General features: G+C 40.9%; 1 protein-coding gene across 1 annotated transcript in view; it reads right to left on the bottom strand.

The window, feature by feature from the left end:
- The window catches only part of LOC113065145 (Fc receptor-like protein 5), a 325,078-nt gene that overhangs the window by 97,692 nt on the left and 209,984 nt on the right, over positions 1-17,402 (bottom strand). The gene's annotated exons all lie outside the window — the stretch shown is intronic.

Below are 17,402 nucleotides of genomic sequence, written 5' to 3'. Positions count from 1 at the left end.
TCATAAACACACACACACACACACACACACACACACACACACACACACACACATATATATATATATATATATATATATATATATATATATATATATATATATATATATATATACACATATATTTCAACATTACATGATACCAGTCAATACCAATTTGCTAAAGCAGTAATTTATTTTTATTTCAAGCAATAAAGTATTTGTACTATTAAAAATAACTGCATTCTATTTGAATATATTTTACAGATTTATTTTATTTCTGTGATCAAAACTAATTTTTCAGAATCATTACTCCAGTCTTACTCTTAAGTTTAGCAATATACACTATACCATACCATTCAAAAGCTTGGAGTCAGTATATATAGAAATTAAAACTTTTATTTAGCACTTTATTTAGGATTTCTGACTGTAGTGTGACTGTAGTAATGATGCTAAATAAATCAGCTTTGAAAGTCAGTTTGATTGTTTAAACCATTTAACTACTCTCACAAGTGAACCTCAAATTATTTTGTGGGATAATTAAATATATTCAAAATAAACTACTAATATAAAATTATATAAATTAATTTTGTCCTCACATTCTTTCTTGTAAGTCTTCCCTCTCAGACACATACCTGACTGAATGCCTCATTATTGCTGCATTTACACCGAAATTACCCAGAACAATTGTACCAGAAACTTTTTTCCCCAGGAATTATTTCCCCCCCCCCAACCTGTTGGTTTCTGTGTTTCCACCACGGTTTAAAGTACCAGGAAGTTTAGGCAAATACTCTGGTGACGTAGGTCTGCGTTTCTAAATACAAAATACGCACATTTTGGACTTGCATCCTCTTTAGACTCGGGAGTGTGAGGTCCGTGACGACGCAAATCAGGTAATTCTGCAAACAACAGCGTACTTGATAACATCAGTCAGGCTACTGCAATTTTCCCCACTGTATATTTACAATAAAACTGAAATGTGTATACATATAATATATATAAATTGAATACAGACCAAAGATTACCTGTTAGATTTACCCAAAATTAATTATATTTTATGTTTAACCACTAAAGATAAATCAGAGCCAGCGGCACATATCAGAAGGACTTGCCGAGGTGAGACTGCTCTAGGCGGATACATGATCACTGAGCTCCCGCTGTTCACATGTAGCTAACCGTCTCATAAGTGAGTAAACAAGATGATTTTCACATCATTTTGAAGCAAAAATTCTAGGCTACAAGCTCCAAGTTTGACAGTCTTCTGAACAAATGTTCTGCATGTGTTTTATGACCTTATTTTAGATACTACAAAATGTTAGTTTTTCACTAACCCATACACTCATGTACATACATGCTATTTATATGCTTTTTAGCCATGAATACATTTATAAGCAACTGAAAAAAAAAAGTCAAGGCATGTCAAATTTTTTCCAGGTTAATTAAAGTAGCGAGGGGTGTACATCTCCTACTGGGGATGAACAGAAGGCCCCTGTAGTTATAGCAGCAAGGGTGTTCTCTCCAGTTGGAGAAAACAGCAGGCCCTTTTTCTTTTTGAGGGGTGTTCGTCCCTCTCTGAGGGATAGAACAGCAGGCCCCTACAGTTATGGCAGCAAAGAGTGTCCTCTCCAGTGGGCAAAAAAGCAGGTCCTATTTTTTTTCTTTCTTCTCTCCTTCTCCTCCTCATTCTCCTTCTCTGTCTCTTTCTTCTCCTTCACCATCTCCATCTTTTCCTTCTCCATCTCCATCTTCTTCTCCTCCATCTCCACATTCTCCTTAAACTCATTCTCCTTAAACTCATTCTCCATCTTCTCATTCTTCTCCATCTTCTCTTTCTCCATCTTCTCCTTGCCCTCTTGAGGGACTGACAGCTGGCAGTGTGCAGCAATGGTATATAACATCCTGAGTTGGAAGTCTGATGCATCGTTGATATGCCAATGATGACCATCAACCCATTGCTTTGAGCATAGGTATGGAGACTGTTGAAGCTGCGGTTGTTGCTTCGCCTATGCGGAATTAATGGCTGGTATAAAGTGTGGGGTCCATACCACATATCATGAGTTGAAGCAGTCTAAAGGCTGAGAGATGTGGTGTGGGGAAAACGATGGCTGCATCTGAACTGGAAAAAAGCTACCTTCAGAGGATGCATCCCAAGGTCTAAAGGCTCAAGGCACGTCCGAATTCAATGTTAGCTTAAGATCCTGTCTCCTAAAATGCCTTCATCTGGCTGATTTTTTGAAGGCAACATAGATGTATCCTCGCTGCCTTTGATATCCCACAATCCTGTGCATTAAATTCTGTGACAGCCAAATATAAAAATGGCATTTGAAATAGCGTTCGTTGTTTTTGTTTTTTTTACGAAATATCCACTTATCACCAAACTCTCTATTATTTAGCTGTTGATCGTGCCTGTAGACCATTACTCTTCCTCAGAAGCCTGTCCAAAATCAGTTCATGAGGTGCCTTCATGTATAAAACTCTACCTGCAAGTCATTGCCAGATATGCAGCGAGTCAGCTGCCTAAAGTTTCGGATGCAGCCAATGACTTTTCACTAGTGATCCCCTATGGTTTTAGAGGACGATTAATCCTCTTCGCTCCCCGTTGTTCAAAGAATAGTACACCAGGGTTCTTGCACCTTCCAAAGTTAAATTCAAGCACTTCCAAGGACATTAACATTTTCTATGGAATTATATTTGTTTGAAAAAAATGAATGTAACTTTATAAAACTGAAGGTAACTTTTTCAGAAACTATGAAAAATATGCCATTACATAAGAAGAAAAACACAATGAAAATGAAAAAAAAATGAACTCAGTCCGACAAATTTAACAGGCTCTTCAAATTTGAAGTGAAAGTGTCAGCCAAGTATAGTGACCCATACTCAGAATTTGTGCTCTGCATTTAACCCATCCAAAGTGCACTCACACAGACACACTGTGAACACACACCCGGAGCAGTGGGCAGTTATGCTGCGGAGACCAGGGAGCCACCCCCCAACCTTGCGCTTGCTAACGTAATGCTTTACCACTTGAGCTACAGGAACACATTCTTTTTTAAAATGTTTTTCAAAGATTTGTTTTCACTAATCGTGGATTCTGAATCCATTTCAAAAGACTTTGCTTAAACTTTGCAGTTTTTCGTTTGGTGTTTTGACAAACCTCTCGTGGGGGCAGGCATAACAGTGATCTACTCTGATTGGATAGTGATGGACAGGTGCTCTCTGATCTGGAAGTACAGACATCACTCAGTGGTGCGCATATTGGAAAGCTCTCACGGTGATTCACAGAGTTTTACTTTGTTATACAAATATATTTTATTTGGTCAGCACAACTTTGATAAAAATGTAAAGGACCAATGTTTTTTGATAAACCTATTTATTTTTCTAGCAATTTTTTTCATACATAAATATAAATTTCAGGATGCTAAGCCCTACTTTTTTATTTTCTATAAGGAACTTAAATCCTGCCTGGACACTCTCAGTCCACCCAGCAATTCCAAAGCCCTTAAAACTGTCTCACTGTGTCATTTGCATAATATTCTCCTGACTATATAATCTGTAGTTGTACTCGCAATTGTATTTACCCCTGGCATTGATTCTGCATGCTCCTAGCAATTCAATAAAATAAAATTAAAAATTAAAAAAATTAAAAATAAACACATTAGTAACACATGCTTACTTCAAGCTTCCTTGAAATACAAGCGGAGGAGGAAGATGATGCCACTTCGTGTCTCTTAGAGCTCATCTTTACAGACTGAGACGATCAAAGGTCAAATATTATTTACAAATATAGTAATACAAAGCATAACATATTGCATACAAATCACCGAGAGAGCTTTCCAATATGCGCACCACTGAGTGATGTCTGTACTTCCAGGTCAGAGAGCACCTGTCCATCACTATCCAATCAGAGTAGATCATTGTTAAGCCTGCCCCCACGAGAAGTTTGAGTCAAAACACCAAACGAAAAACTGCGGAGCGTAAGTGAAATCTTCAGAATTCACGATTAGCGAAAATGAATCTTTAAAAAAACATTAACAAAGAATGAAGCATATTTGAAGAGCCTGTTAAATTTGTGCGACTGAGTAATTATTATGTTTTCGTTGTGTTTTTCTTCTTTTGTAATGACATACTTTTGATAGTTTCTAAAGTTGCGTTATTTTTATCTTTAAGCAAATATAATTCCATAATTTTTGTGTTAAATTATCTGTTTACATACATACTCTTTTATTAGTTAAAGGAACCCTCCGACTTTTTGGGACTTTAGCTTATTCACAGTATCCCCCAGAGTTAGATAAGTCCATACATACCTTTTTCATTTCAGTGCATTCTGTAAGTGTTATTCGACGCACCCACCGCTAGCCTAGCTTAGCACAAAGACTGGATGTAAATGGATAATGGTAGCATAGTAATCCCAATAAGTGCAAAATAATGCAAACATTTTTTCCTATTTACATGTTGTGATCTGTATAGTCACAGTGTGTACAAATAACAAGGCTATATGAGACAGAGCCCATTTTTAATCGTATAAAAACTGGGAACTATAATCTCACTAGGCGTAGGAGCACAGCTTACGTTACTTGGGTGGCAACTTCATTCTATCCACACATCCTTTAACCTTTTCAGTTGTGAGTTTAAAATATTCTAGCGCCCCCCCAGAGTGAGTTTATTTAAGATGACTGTTAGAATGTTCCCCTTACAGTTTCCATGACGGCACGTCAGGATTGTCATGTGACACACTGCGTCTACAGTAACACTGTATGAAAGATGAATTGCTTTTATTTCGTTTTACCTTATTTTATTTAAAATATTATACCATGTCATGAACAATCTGATATTCCGATTCATAAATATGTGTAAATTAGTGTTTTGTAGTTTAAAAACCTTTCTAAATGATCTTGAGCACGATCTGTAATTTGAGATGGGCACCGCAATGTTTTTTCTTGCTGCAGTGCAGAGAGTCCTGTCAGTCAGATTTACAGCACGTGAATTGATCAATCTCTCCCGAAATACAAGTAATAAGTGGCGGATTAACTGGGTGATGAATAGAATGAACTTAATTGTTACTTACACTATTTTTATCTGATATGAATAAAGCTCATCTGCAAATTAAATTTGAATGGATTGTTATTATTGCTTCCATAGACATATGCGTGTATTTTTCAAACTCTAAATGTATTGTTTTAATCGAGCGCAGCGTTAGTTCAGTCAGGCCATGGATGCAAGGCTGTGAACAGCTGATGCGGTCAGCTGTCAAATTGCTCCAATCACTACCACTGTCCTATTAGACACTGGACATATATATACATGGCACTACTGCTCGATAAGTATGTCCAACGGCTCGCAAGGCTCAAACTGCTCATGAGAGGCATCACTCGCTCAGGAACTATCAGATGGTGAATCTATCTCCACAGCAAGCGTTAAATCAGGTTTTCGGCAGCTTTTGAGTTTCTTACCAGATTTCAGTCGTGAACTTAAGCGAATTCGCCATGTTGTTTGTCATGCAAAGGACAGAATTGATATGAGCGAGCTCTTGATATAGACATTTCGCCCGCGATTCATTGTCAGAGTGTACTAATACGACCGAATCACAAGTTTACACGAGAACTGCTACCCGCTGGAAGAAGCTATATATTCAACAAAATCAAAGCAGTCATGAACAACTGGCAATTTCAACTTTAATTCATCTCTGGACATCTTCATGAAGCTAAGCAAGTTATTTCATTTTTTATTGCCTAGTGCTATTTTGGCAAACATAGCCTACTTCAGACATTGCTTATTGTAAAAGCTATTGTTCAGTTACGTTGTGTGTCACGGTTCATGAATGCACCGTCTCCTGCTCATCTCTTGTTACGTCATGTTGATTGTTTCATGTGGGTATTACCACTGATCATCTGATCAGCAGCAGCTGCAGCTCATTCCATCAAGCCTACTTAATGCTCTGTCTTTCATCTCTTGTTTGTCAGATCGTTGTTTGAGGTCCTCCGTGCTTCATGTCTGTTCTTCCATGTGTTCTACTTCATCTTGTCTTGTTCCTGTTCGGTCAGCCACCATCATCTCCTTACCATTACTCATCCTAATAAATATCCAGTACTCGCATTTGCCTCCTGTCCTTAATCAAAATCGTGACAGAATGATCTGACCAACTATGGAGGCAGTGAGTAACCGTCATCTGCCTTGGAGTTTTTCAGCGCCAGTGCTCGGAGGATAGACTCCCAGGAGAGGAATCTTAAAGACACTGGTCGCACGGTTCAGGCTTTGGTGGCACAGGTGTCCGAGCTCACCCAACAATTACAGCTTCTACGAGTTCCCACTGCGCCGCTCACACCACCCATTCCTCCCACACCACCGGAGACCCCTCCCAGCTGGAACCACGTCTCCCCATTCTGGAGTCGTACTCAGGTGAGCCTAACTTTTGTAGAGCTTTCTTAACCCGATGCGATATGCATTTCTCTCTCCAACATAGAACCTTCTCCAATGAACAAGCCAAGGTGGCTTTTGTTCTGACCCTGCTCACTGGGAGGGCGGCATTATGGGGAACGGCGGTGTGGGAGAATCAAGATCCATGCTGCGCCTCGTTCCAGACACTCGCCACTGAGATGAGGCGGGTCATTGATTGTGCTGTCGCTGGGAGGGAGGCGGCGAGGATGCTAGCCAAATTACGTCGGGTGAAAGATCCGTCTCAGACTATTTCATAGAGTTCCGTACACTGGCAGTGGAGTGTCATTTGAACGAGGAGGCGCAGTGGGACATGTTCCTGCATGGGCTGGCTGACCGCGTCCAGAAGGAAATCTATGCCCTGGACCTTCCTACTTCACTCAATGGGCTCATCGAACTGGCGCTGAGGGTAGATGCACGTCTGACATGAGTGGAGCGACGGAACCTACCCAGCTCCACACCTAAGGCAGACAGAGGTGCGAGTCAACGGAGGGGGTGCGGCCAGCCCCTCCTACGATCACTAGCCCATGCAGGTAGGGCGAGCTCGGCTTTCCCAGGAGGAGAAGGAGAGGCGGAGGTCCCTGGGCCTATGCCTCTACTGTGGGGGGACTGGTCATCACGCCTACATCTGTCCGGTAAAAGACCAAGCCCGGTAGTAAGTATGGGGCTACTATCGGGTGGGATCTCCGCCGAGAAGACCTCATCATCATCTACACTCCTCCCGGGAAGATTAAGATGGTCAGCACAGATTCACGACTGTCAAGCACTACTGGACTCAGGGACTGAAGGTAATTTCAGGGACAAAACACTAGCACACAGACTTCAGATTCCCCTCAGACCCCTCACGCACCACATCACGGTTCACGCCCTTAATGGACAGAGACTACCGGTCATCTCTCACATCACTGAAGACATCACCCTCATCACATCAGGCAACCACTCAGAAGCCATCTCCTTCTACATCCTTGACTCCCATCCCCATAGTCCTTGGTCACCCCTGGCTTCTCTTACACAACCCCAAGATAGACTGGCAATTAAATTCCATCCTGACCTTCAATAACAAATGTCATGAGTCTTGTCTAGTGTCTGCTTGTCTGTCTGTTTCTATGTCTGTGTTTCAGGAGGAGGCAGTGGATGTTAGGGAACCTAAAGGCAAATTATATTCACTTTCTGTTCCAGAAAGTGAGGCTATGGAGAAATATATTTCTGATTCTCTAGCTTCTAAGTTCATCCGCCCTTCCTCTTCTCCAGCGGGGGTGGGGTTCTTTTTTGTGGGGAAGACGGATCGCTGCGACCTTGCATTGATTACCAGGGACTGAATAACATCACGGTAAAGAATATTGGGTTAATATTTGCTTCTTACTGTATGGGCATGGTTCTTTTTATAAGCAGCTCCGCTCGAGTCTGCGCCTGTGGCTGTGGAGTGCTCTGTTAACGCGAGCCCTCCGATAAAGAGAAAGTCTGCTTGATTTGTTTTCCATGGGAGAGCATGTGCTTGAGCATTAAAAAAAAAAAAATCCTGCTCAGTTAAACTAGATCCTAAAGACCGCAATGCATTCAACCTTATGCAGGGTTGCCCAGCATCAGGGTAGGTATTACTGGCATTATAATTAATCACACACGGTGTTGAATGCTACAGTCTTGTCAGATCATGCGTCACTGGACTGGACTCTCTCGAACATCATCATCACAACAGTGGAACGGTGTAAAAAAAAAAAAAAAATTGTGGTGTAGTCCACGAAATGCAATGGAAACATCAGTCATCAATCAGGGGAATGTTGCACATTCTGTAAATTAAATCCTGAATGGATTAACCATCTTTTATGCTATAAAAATCACATATCGAAGGATGTATGAACATGATGTGTCATTCTCCCACAAACATTGATTTTATTTAATTGCATTAATTATTATTGTAAGGACATTCATACAAACCATTGTACTGGTCCAAATGCGCCACCTGTTGGCAATTTGATGATTTGTCTAGAACAATGAAATTGCTAATGCGCCTTAAAATCCTTAAAAAAAGTAATTTACCCAGTCTTAAGTGCTGCTTTAAAATTAAATCTCTTTGGAAGTGCTTGGATTTACTTAAGGGCATAAGAACCCCGGTAAACCTTTCTCTGAACAACAGAGGGCGACAAGAAATACCCATCCTCTGAAACCATCCGGAATCACTAGTAAGAAGTACTGGCTGCATCTGATCTTAGGCAGCTGACTTGCTGAGCATCAGGTGTGTTCGACTCACCAGCACTGTGCAAACTGATTGCAATCTGACTGAAGCAGTGCATACTGGGTAGAATATTGTTCGACTTAGACTGCTGTGATGCATATGACCGGCATGTGTGGCATCAAGTATCATGAGAGTGTTTCGAGAGCAGCTGGCTGATTTAGCCTGCAGCTTCTCCAGAGTGACTGCTGGAGTGCTGATGATGACACAGCTGTCACTACAGGCCAGATTCACCACATGACAACGATCACGTGTGTTTCGGGGTTTATTCAACATTTAAGTTCCATAATGGCCACAAATCTGTGTTTTAGAACAGTAAAAGCTTTCAATGTAGTCAGCTGTTGTATTGAGTCACATCATCATACTACACAGATCAAAGCTTATATACCACTCTGTATTAGAATTTAAAAAAAACATATGATTATGTGAACTTTAATCTTGAAATATATGGCACCGTATTAAGCAGTTTGGAGTATCTGTGCTCACGAAATGTTCTGAAACGCCTAAGTATTTGTCAAATCTGCATTTTATTTCCTTAACAGTGATAAGTATGCGAGCGAGTGCCATTAACAAGAGCAGAGTGTCCAGCTGACATGTCTGTTTCTCCTCATGAACCGATTTTGGACAGGCTTCTGAAGCAGAGAAAAGTTCTACAGCATGATCCACAGTTAAATAAAGAAGTGTTGGTTATAACCAGTGGATATTTCGTACTACGTACAATTTATAATATATAAAATATGACACTGACCACAAGAGAAAGAGGAAAATGAGGAAGAGGACGAGAAGAATGAGAAGGAGGATGAGAAGGAAATAGAGAAGGAGATGAAGAATGAAGAGGAGGATGAGGAGGAGGATGAGAAGGAAATAGAGAAGGGTAAGAAGAATGAGGAGGAGGATTAGAAGAATGAGGAGGAGGACGAGAAAAATGAGGAGGAGAATGAGAAGAAGGAGATGGAGAATGAGAAGAATTAGGAGGAGGATAAGAAGGATGAGGAGGAGGACGAGAAGAATCGAGACTGCTGATCACCCCTCGCCACGATACCTGAGGGGGCCGCTCAAGCGAGGGACAAACTCCCCCTCAGAAGAAAGGGACTGCTGTTCTCTCCTGCTGGAGAGAACACCCTTTGAGCAATAGCTGCAGGGGACTGCTGTTCATCCTTCAGCAGAGGATGAACACCCCTGCTATTTAAATGGAGATGGAGAAGTTGAATATGTAGGAGAATGAAAAGGAGAGGAAAAAAAAATATATATAAAGGAAAAGGGGCTGCTGTTTTCTCCTGCTCGGAGATCACCTCTTGCTGCAATACCTGAGGGGGCTGCTGTTATCCCTCAAGCAAGGGATGAACTCCCCCTCAGAAGAAAAGGACTGCTACACCCCTGCTACTTAAAATAAGAGAGGACTTGCTATTCTTTCCCTCACGTTTTAGAGGGGAGAACACCCCTATCCTACCATAAGCTGCATTAAGGACCTCTCTGTAACATTATCTTTCTCTTTTGCAGGAAGGAAACAAGGAAACTACTCTCCCACCACTCATACCAAGCTCAGGGACATGCTGCTCGTTTGCAGTTCTCCTGCTGGAGAAATTACCCTTCACTGCTATTACCAGCTACCTTAATTATAGAGAGGCCTGCTATTCTCTCAATAACACTGTCTTTTCTCTTTGCAGGATTGGAACAAGGTTGGTTTTGGAGGGTTCTTCTTCAGGCCGTAATACCTCTCATTATGTTTTGGGGGTTAATGTTAAAGCTTTATTAAGTTCAATTATTCTGGGAGCAAGAACCCCCATAAGGAACTATACTGCCAAAGATAAATTGTGTTCAATAAACTCAAGTAAACTTGCCAAAGTGGTTCCTGTCTGAAATCAAGCACAGCATTAGTTCAGTCAGGCCACCGAGGTAAGGCTGTGAACAGCTGCTTTGTAACGATTTGTATTGTAAAAAGTGCTATACAAATAAACTTGAATTGAAAAAAACTTGAATTTAATATATATATATATATATATATATATATATATATATATATATATATATATATATATATATATATATATATATACACGTGTCGCTACTGCTCGGTAAGTTTGTTCAGCGGCTCGCAACCCTCCCTCCCTCCCCATTATAAGCATGAGCACATTACTCCGCACCTTCTGGCTGTAGTCTTCTTTGTTTCAGATCATTAAGGCTTCCAAAATCTTAGCTGGTATGGACCTCACTGCGGAGAGACACCCATCTTCATAACTAGGCTACAGGATAGACGTACCACTGCCACATCTACATGATTATAATTGCTTTAAAGACTTCATTAAAATTCATAATTGTTATGTATTTCTAAACTCATGGTTCCGGGGGGTTCATGTTAAAGCTCTTGTATGTTCAATTATTCTGGCGGCAAGAACCCCCATAAGGAACCATACCGCCAAAGATAAATTGTTTTCAATAAACTCAAGTAAACTTACCAAAGTGGTTCCTGTCTGAACTAGTATTTATGTGTATTCAAATGTCTAAAACCTAAAATATACATTATGTGGTTAATAACACTGCATAGTTTTGATAATATCACAAGATCAGTGCAGGTCTCTCTCTGGCTCTGTGCCAGACAACGCATAAAAACGCAGTTTGAATTTGACAGTTATGTGACGTCACCAAACGTTCAAAATCCCATATGTGGGACCATACTCCCAGGGGCACGGAAATAAGAATCCCATATGTGGGACCGTACCGCTCAAAAGGTTAATAGGCAATTTTAGTATCATGAAATAAGATGGTTAGTCAATTCGGGATTAAACATTCAGAACCCAAGCAACAAACATTCCTGATTAATGACGGATGATTCCACTGCATTTCGAGGACTACACCACGAATTAATTCTTATTTATATTGTTTCCGCTGTTTATGATGAGGATATTCGAGAAAGTGCATGATCTGAACACAACTGTAATGTTTGACACCATGTTTGATTAGTTAGAATGCCAATAATACCCTAATGCTGGGGAACCCTGCATAAAGATTGTATGGATTGTGAGCCGATCTTAAATGTATACCACAATAACACTTTTCATTCACTTTCACTTTACAGTTTTTTTCAGTCGCTAACAAGCGCTTAACCATACTTCAAATACTTTTTTGTATCCTCTCACTGCTCCTGCTCCTGCTCCTCTCACTGCTCCTGCTCCTCTCACTGCACCTCTCACTGCTCCTGCTCCTCTCACTGCTCCTGCTCCTCTCACTGCTCCTCTCACTGCTCCTGCACCTCTCACTGCTCCTGCTCCTCTCACTGCTCCTGCTCCTCTCACTACTCCTGCTCCTCTCACTGCTCCTCTCACTGCTCCTGCTCCTCTCACTGCTCCTCTCACTGCACCTCTCACTGCTCCTGCTCCTCTCACTGCTCCTGCACCTCTCACTGCTCCTGCTCCTCTCACTGCTCCTGCTCCTCTCACTGCTCCTCTCACTGCTCCTGCTCCTCCAAATGCTCCTCTCACTGCTCCTGCTCCTCTCACTGCACCTCTCACTGCTCCAGCTCCTCTCACTGCTCCTGCTCCTCTCACTGCTCCTTTCACTGCTCCTGCTCCTCTCACTGCTCCTCTCACTGCTCCTCTCACTGCACCTCTCACTGCTCCTCTCACTGCTCCTTTCACTGCTCCTGCTCCTCTCACTGCTCCTCTCACTGCTCCTCTCACTGCACCTCTCACTGCTCCTGCTCCTCTCACTGCTCCTGCTTCTCTCACTGCTCCTGCTCCTCTCACTGCTCCTGCACCTCTCACTGCTCCTGCTCCTCTCACTGCTCCTGCCTGCTCCTCTCACTGCTCCTCTCACTGCTCCTGCTCCTCTCAATGCTCCTCTCACTGTTCCTTTCACTGCTCCTGCTCCTCTCACTGCATCTCTCACTGTTCCTCTCACTGCTCCTGCTCCTCTCACTGCTCCTCTCACTGCATCTCTCACTGCTCCTGTACCTCTCACTGCTCCCGCTTTCACTGCTCCTCTCACTGCTCCTGCACCTCTCACTGCTCCTGCTCCTCTCACTGCTCCTCTCACTGCTCCTGCTCCTCTCACTTCTCCTGCCTGCTCCTCTCACTGCTCCTGCTCCTCTCACTGCATCTCTCACTGCTCCTGCTCCTCTCACTGCACCTCTCACTGCTCCTGCTCCTCTCACTGCTCCTGCTCCTCTCACTGCTCCTGCTCCTCTCACTGCTCCTGCTCCTCTCACTTTTCCTGCCTGCTCCTCTCACTGCTCCTGCACCTCTCACTGCTCCTGCTCCTCTCACTGCATCTCTCACTGCTCCCCTCACTGCTCCTGCTCCCTTCACTGCTCCTGCTCCTCTCACTGCTCCTGCACCTCTCACTGCTCCTGCTCCTCTCACTGCATCTCTCACTGCTCCTGCTCCCCTCACTGCTCCTGCTCCTCTCACTGGGCGTGCTTTTCTCCGTGGGCCCCTTGTTCTTACTCTTCCTTGTCCATACATTACAGTGTTTGTCTTTTTCTGTTTCTGTTTCCAAAAACATCACTCTTCAAAGTCCTCCTTTTATTGTATAAGTGTCAATGTAATAGAAAAAAATAACCCCTGCAATTGAGTCTAAGCCAGATTGGAATAATTTGTGGTTGGCCCAATTTACACAACATAAATCAGCTAAGATAAATTGTTTTTGAACTGATATCATCGCAGAAGCAGAGGTTTAAATACTGTATCTAAGGTTTGGAACATTGTTTTTGCTATTGTGGGATGTTGTGTGTTAACATTTGTAAATACTACAAAAACGATCCATAATTTTGTTGGGAGGTATAGCTTGTCTGTTCAGAAAATGTAAGCATTGTGGAAATGTGTTCAATGACTCCATATTGTGTGAAAACGTCATGAAATGTGTGAATGGCATGGCCACAATAGACGGATGCTGTGCTAATTGTGTTTAGAGTTTTGAAAATGTGACAACTGCTTGGACAAATGCTTGTTAGCGACTGAACAAAACTGTAATAGCGACAGTCTTAAGATTTAGTTTAACTGGGAAATTTTTGTTTTATATGCTCGGAAATGCACACTCTCCCATGGAAACAAAACCAAGCAGACTTAACAGGGGACTACTAAAGTATTTAGTTCTCGGTTTAACCATAATTTGTCATTTTGAGCCATCACTGACTGAAGCAGCAACCTCCGGCAATAATTATTATTATTTTTTCTTCCCTCTCCACTATCGACCTTGAAGTGCAAATTGTGGGGCAGCATCCCCTTACAGAAGAATAGAGGTAGCGGAGGGTGCTCTTTTTATAACAGCTAAAAAGATCATCATTCCACTTTAAAGCATTACGGCATATGTCAATACTCAAATTTAGGCAACAACATTAGCCCTTTTCCAGATAAGGTTTGCATTAATATGAGCAAAATGTACGATCTGTACATTTAAGTACCAAGCAATTTATCGATAAACTAGTAAGCTTGAGCAACAGCATATCGTTGATTTAACACAGTTTGTTGGAAATAGTCAGATAAGTTTAATGAAAGCATCCCCAATAGATTAGCCTGATGCAGCAGCACGTTCCATATTGACAGCATTGACAACAGATTAACAAGGCTCATTGGTAAATTTAACTGGTAGTGTCAACGGTGTCGTAATACGATATCATGCCTAGCAAACATAACTGACAATTAGCCTTGGATAATGAGCATTATCTAAAGAATGCTCGCCAACATAGCACTAAATATCAATAACAATTAAAGAAACTTTGCTTAGCTTTTATATCCAGAGATGATATAAAGGTGAAATGGTTGTTTGTGGATGCTTTGATTCTTTTTAAATATCTTGCTTCTTCCAGTGGGGAAGCAAATCTTGTGTAAACTTGTTGGCTGAGTCGTATAGTACAACTTTGGCAATGAATCTGGTGAAGTACTCTGTGGGAATCCTGTCCAAAAATCCTGATTTATTGCTTTCTATGGAGATGGATTCGCCGTCTGATTAGTTCCATCTTGAGCGAGCTATACGCCTTATTCAGCCCGCCGCCATTTTGATTCGAAAACGAGGCTGTGAGGGATAGCAGTCAGCAGCGTTCACTATGGCGTATTGTTGTGTACACGAGTGTGCTCGGAACATTTCTCTCCGGAATGTTTTTCAAGAACACTGACTGGAATCAGGAAGCTAAAGGGAGCTAAAGGGAGGTTCAGTTCCCTTCGTGTTTACATGGACTCAACAGCCAAACGAAAGGAAAACCTTGCGATCGTAAGTGAAAAAGATCTATTCTTCAAATGAATAAGAGCGTACAGCTAGGTCATAAGCACCTTTCATACATTTACATGAAATAAATATAAACATGTCAAGTCTTACAAAATACTACTGGGTAGAAACTTTATTTTTATGCAAAGTGAAATGTATTTAATAGTTTGCTGTGTACTGTTTGGTATCAACCCCTTTTAAAATATCAAATTTATGTTCAGAACATTATTTTTGTTTCTGCTTTAGACAAGAAAAATGGCATTTAGAGGAAGAACATGAGGAAGATGAAAGGTGAGCAGAAATGGAGGAAACTAATAAACATGTAAATTAACATTACTCTAAAAGTTTTGTGTGTCTCATAATCGTGATATGCAAGTTGTATAGTTCAATCAATGACAGAACAGAGGTTGCACAAACTATTAATACCTGCAAAAATAGCTAATATTTCTTTAAGTTGTTTGTTCACAATCTTTATTAGTGTTTGATGGCCCCCATCATTCACTTTCTGTTTTATATTCTTTTACACTGATTTAGTCATAATAATAATTAGTCATAGGCCTAATCTTAAAATCTGTTTTTTAAATGCACAACAACTGAGCTTAAGGTTACAGATGTTTTTGTTAAATAGGCTCTGATAATTAGCTCTATTTGGATATCTAACCTGTTACCAATTTCACACTCAAGTACAGCCAGTACTAAACACTGCGTAAAACCAATAATAGACAAACAAGAAAATATAAACATAAATATGAATAAATTATATTCACAACATCCCCCCACAAACTACATACATGTTATTAACCCCTATAATAATTGGTGTTCACATTATTTTATGCAACCAACTGTGTACTATTGTTACATGACTGTTCTCTTCTTTCTCTACAGTTCTACACAGGATGGACCATATTTTCTGCACTATAAGGCGCACTTAAAAGCCTTTAATTTTCTAAAAAAATGACAGTAAGCCTTATAATCCGGAGCGCTTTATATATGGATCAAGGCGTCTTTATATGACTGTTTTGTTGACATTCCCTTTATCACAGCTCTATCTAGTGGATGCATAACACAAACCCAGTCAAACGTTTGACTGCAGTATCTTCTATTCTATGCGCCTTATAATCCAGTGCGCCCTATATATGAAAACAGTTCTAATAGGCCATTCATTGAAGGTGTGCCTTATGGTGCGCCTTATAGTGCGGAAAATACGGTATATAAATGCATCAAGTGAGAAATAAACATGAATATAGAATAGGTGTATAAAATCTTACTTGCCTGCTCTCATTCTCTCTCTCTCTCTCTGTAAGAGCCATATTGCATAATTCATTATTTAAATTGAGTATCACAACTATTTGTGTTATGTTGCATGTTCTGGTTATATTATGTTTTATATATATATATATATATATATATATATATATTTTTTTTTTTTTTTTTTTTTTTTGGATTGTAAACCAAGTGGATTTATGTGAGAAGTGTTAAACGATTGATGTTGAAAAATCGTTGAAAAAAGTGTTAAACGATTGATGTTGAAAATAAACTAAGAAATAAAAGGACATCATGGACTCTTGTGTCGTTGAATAAGCGAGTGCAACAAGACAGATATGCATCAAAACTTGTGGATTAATTATAAGAAAATGTACATGTCCCATTAACACTCTCAGTTTCTCAATCTAGTCATGTCACAGAGATGCCAAACACTGATCATGATTATTGTGTGGAGCCCATGACTACAGAGGAGAAGCTTGTGGCTGCACAACAGGAAATTTCTCGTCTGTCTGCTGAAAATGAAGCACTCAGAAGTAATCAGTTTGGCATTCAGAACTTTATGGGTAATCCAAAACTCATACAGTTTTACACTGGGTTCCCTGACTATGACACTGTAAGAGCCGTTTTCTTGGCTCTACAGCCCACAGCGAAGAGCATGGCCTCATGGGCTCAAGTGCAAAGAATCAATCAAACAAACCAACACTCACTGAGGGTTGGATTCCAGGCACAACATCTCTCCCTGTTTAATCATTTTTTTTTTGTTTCTTTGCCGGATTAGATTGGGCCTTCTTGAACAAGACCGTGCTGTGTGTTTCAGTGTTTCACAAAGTACAGTCAGTAGAATTTGTGTAACCTGGGCAAATTATTTGTACTTCATGCTGGGGAGTCTGCCTATATGGCCAAGTAGATATGCAGTTGATGAACATATGCCAGAGTATTTTAAAGCTCTCTACCCCAAAACCAGAGTCATCCTGTATTGTACTGAAATTCGAGTCCAATCTGCCAGCTCTAAGGTACTGAACTCTGAGACTTACTCACACTACAAAAGCACGACTACACTCAAATCTCTGGTTGGAATTTCCCCGGATGGGAGCATGACTTTTGTGAGCAGTCTTTACACAGGAAGCATCTCTGATAAAGAGATCACCAAGTCATCTGGCATTTTGAATCTTCTCGAAGAGGGTGATGCTGTGATGGTAGACAAAGGCTTTTTAATCAAAGACCTACTTGATGAAATTCATGCCACAGTAGTTATTCCACCTTTTCTTGGCCCAAGTGGACAGTTCAGCAATGAGGATCT

Source organism: Carassius auratus, chromosome 47 (genome assembly GCF_003368295.1).
Source record: "Carassius auratus strain Wakin chromosome 47, ASM336829v1, whole genome shotgun sequence".
Classification (NCBI taxonomy): domain Eukaryota; kingdom Metazoa; phylum Chordata; class Actinopteri; order Cypriniformes; family Cyprinidae; genus Carassius; species Carassius auratus.
The sequence above is the reverse complement of the archived record's forward strand: the minus strand, read 5'-3'. Positions and strand labels throughout refer to the sequence as shown.